The sequence below is a fragment of the Fukomys damarensis genome, unplaced genomic scaffold (genome assembly GCF_012274545.1).
Source record: "Fukomys damarensis isolate Sample0158 unplaced genomic scaffold, DMR_v1.0_HiC HiC_scaffold_10, whole genome shotgun sequence".
In the NCBI taxonomy this organism is placed as follows: domain Eukaryota; kingdom Metazoa; phylum Chordata; class Mammalia; order Rodentia; family Bathyergidae; genus Fukomys; species Fukomys damarensis.
Genome location: NW_022900922.1, coordinates 17189618 through 17193469, shown reverse-complemented (window position 1 = coordinate 17193469; position 3852 = coordinate 17189618). Strand labels below are relative to the sequence as shown.

The 3852-nt window shown below is 37.4% G+C and overlaps 1 pseudogene; it reads right to left on the bottom strand.

Annotated features, from left to right (window-relative positions):
* Nucleotides 1-2531: 2531 nt before the first annotated feature.
* On the bottom strand, nucleotides 2532-3441 carry LOC104861617 (annotated as a pseudogene).
* Between the last annotated feature and the right edge of the window lie 411 nt (nucleotides 3442-3852).

The window sequence follows — 3852 nt, the reverse complement described above, 5'->3', positions numbered from 1 at the left end:
GCGCACACAGAGAAAGTGAATGGCTCCAGGGCCAGTGGTCTTATATGTTAGGCAAGTAAAGCCAGTGGAGGGGAGACACAAAGATGCCTGTGATATTTACCTTCCCAAATGAAGGAGGGTGATCAGATTTGTGGAGGCCTGCAGTGGGTCATACCCAGAGCACAGCTTGCAACCAGGACTCCTGTTTGGATGGAACAACAGCCCTTATAACTTCAGGCAAACAAGTGTCTTGCCCACAGGAAAACACTCTCTGCTGATTGCAGTCAGACTAACTCCAGTGTGTGTGAACATTCTGAGATAATGCTGTTAACAACTGTGTGAAGATTTTATCTTTATTTCTAGTTTTATTTTGGTTGGTATAATGATTGTCTTGTTGCTTTTTTGTTTTATCTGAGTCATTGTCTTCCTTATTATCACCTACTGTTTGGTCATTGTCTTCCTTATTATCACCTACTGTTTGCTTTTTCTTCTTTTTTTCCTCCATTCTGGAACTTGCTGCTTTATTGCTATTGTTTGGTGATTATACTTTATTCTTCACCATTTTCCTTTTTTATTGGCTTCCTCTTTTGGTCCTTCTCTTTTGCTTTTGATTCTTTACCCTTCCTATTCTTTTTTTATTTTTCTTATCTGCCTCACTTGCTTGCATTTTTCTCACCACCTAGCTAGTGGCATAAATATAAGAGGGGCCTGGAGAAGTATGTTAGAGAATACAAATGAATCAGTGCCACAAACAAAAGGGTGCCACTTAAGGGCGTGTCGTGGCAATCCTTAGGAAAACTGGATTTAGAGGATACAAGCAAAAGTACTTAGAAATATATTAAGCCTCTTTCAATCTCTAAATAAACTTTCACTCATCTACATACCTTCTCCTGCCCACACAAATAATTTCCTAAGCCTCCTCAACACTAGCCCTTTGCTCCAGCTATGGAAATAATCCCAACAGAAGCCAACTTCCTATCTGTTCAAATGGCGGTATCATATAGTATGTAAGTGATACTGACAAAAAGGTGAAATTATCAAAGTGTAAAGTTTATGATTATTGCATGCTTGAATCTATTGATGCTGTTATAGCTGATAGAAATTCTCTCCTTACAACATAGTAATAGAGTCCAATCCAATTAAATTGAATAGGATGAAGTAATAAACAATACTGCTTGACAAATAAAGCAAGAACACATTGTTGTAAAACATACCTTAAGAGATCCTAATAGCAACTAAAATTTCTCTTCACTCTATTTAACATCAGCCCTTAGCATACACACACACACACACACACAATAGGAATATAAAAAAACAAGGCAACAAAATGTTTCTAAAGACTCAACTCTTCCAAAGCAGACCCAAGAGGCAATATTAGAGAGGCAGGAAAATACCGGAAAGCCAAATTGTATGAAATGATTAAAGAAGAAGTAAACAAACTTGGCCAGTTCAAAAAGGACATAACCCAAAAGATAGTGAAACTACAAAACATCTGATCAATGGTGTTTGGAGAAACTAAAAAAATTTGGAAGGGTTTGACAAAATATTTCAAAACATGAGTGACAAATTTACTAAAGAAATACACTCCATATTATATTTTCCAAGTGCATCAATTTTTCTACAAATGTGTCAAATTTGTCATTCTTTACAGTCTTTTAATATTCCATTATATATAGATAGTGCATTTTGTTTATTCAATCATCTGTTGATCGATGAAATAAATCAGAGTTATTCAAATCACACAGCAATTTTATTGAATAAAGTTCTAAAATTTGACATTTGTAAATTTAGGTAACTGGATTATTTAATGGAAATAACCCAATATAAAGTCAGTAAGCACAAGGTAAGATTAACATCTTTAAAAGACTATCAAGACATTTAAAAGCCAAATAGGAAAGTCCACCAACAATATGAATGCATCCAATTGTTGACAACAGGGAAGGCAAAATGCACTGGTTTATGACAGTGACTTCCAGGAGAACATGAAGGAGCTTTTACTTTACCAAACTGAAACCTTCAGCATCTATTTTGGGATGGCACACAGCACAAAGTTGAAGTAAATTAAATTAGTATTAAATTTTTACACTTGGTTTCAGAGCTTTTGTATTTTCCTAACTCACTGCTGAGACCTTCTTGGTTTGAAATGGAAATAGGAATGAGATTCATTACTTTGAGCAGATTATCTTTCCACTGACTGATTACCTTTTCACTGAGGAACATATGCTGAGGATCCACTCTATACCTAGAAGCGATTATTAAAACCCTGTCCTAGGGATGGGATATTGTCTTTGAAAATCAGTTACTATAAAAATTACATAAAGGGTATTCCTGTAAATCACAACATGATTCAAATGTAAGAGAGCCAACAGGTAACAGGTACCTGGTCAGCACTCAGGTGCTGTGTTGTAAGGAGCAGCTTTATTCTAATTAATGTGAATCTGCAAAATGTTTTTTTAAACTGGGAGAGCCCAAATCAAACAGGATTTTCCTTGTGGACATGGCTTTCAGGTTTGCAGGTAGCAGGATTAGCCATCCAGGTTCTTCCCCCTACTTCACACTACCTTGTTGAAGTGCACATGTCGTAATTCAGGATGACTGTCTTGGATCTTGGCTTGCAACTCAGCCTCCAAGCTTATCAGAGACCCAGAACTTTTCTGAGGAAACAGAACAACACAGGAGAGTGACAAACATCAAACAGAAGCCAACTAATCTGACTTGTATAGGTGCACTCATCCACAGGAGCCTCTTCAGAAAGGCTTTCTTTTCCAAAGTGTTCATGATAAACAGAGGGATGGCCATGCTAGGGGCTGTCATGAGAATCCTGGAGACGATGACTTGTGTGATGGCTTGTTTTGCAGCATTTGCCAATTCCCCTAAGAGGTTCTCATTTTCATTGGTGATGGGAATCCCATCTTTGAGTTCCCTTTGCTCCATTAATGAAATATTAATGCAATTAGAAGGAGCTACAGCAGCAAAGGGAACAAAATATCATGTTAGTGGTGAGACATGCTTAGTTAATGCATTAAGTCCTAGAACTATTGCCACAGCACCAGCTGTTGGAGAAACATAAGCTGTTCCCAACTCTTTAGAGGTGAGTGGGGCATCTCCACTTCTTTTGGTATAATTAATAACAGCATTGAAGGGCTGGTTAATCCACTGCCAGCACATCCAAAGTGGTTCTATAAAGTGTCATCATACAGCCTGTGATGGTCATATTCACTGGAGCCTAAGGTGACATCCTTTTTTTTTTTTTTTTACCAGTGTCAGTATGAAAAGCAGAATTGTAGATCTACTTTGCTTGCCATAATTCATTTTCTGTAAGACCTGGAGAAACACCTCCTTGTTTGTAATCATGTTTTATTTTTCTGGCATTTCTAGTTGTTTATTTGTTAACAGAATATTTTTGAGATCAGTCACAGAGAAGAAATGATTGGCCCATCCCATGTAAGTGCTTTGATCCCATCAAGGCTCTGATAGAGAACACTTTAATAAAATAATTTACACCTGTTTGCTTTGTTCAGTCTCAACAGGCACTGGAGGCATCTAGTCTCCCTAAAAAGTTTTGTAAATGAAAAGAGTCATTGTTAACCTTGCTGACCTTCCCCAGGGCTAGAATAGATAACTAAATGAATTTTAAAGGTAACCTTTCCTACCAAAGAAGTGCTACATCTGGGTTGAAGTTCAATTGCCTGGTCACCATGTTTTGAATATCAGCCATGAGAACTGTGAAAATGCGATATAACCACCTGAATGAGATCAAGGCAGTAAAACCCTATAAAAGGGGAAATTGTAGCCCAGCACTGGGTAAATCAGGTCACTGCAATTAGGTGTGATAGATCCCCATCAGTGGAGTAAACTTTTGTTATTTTACTT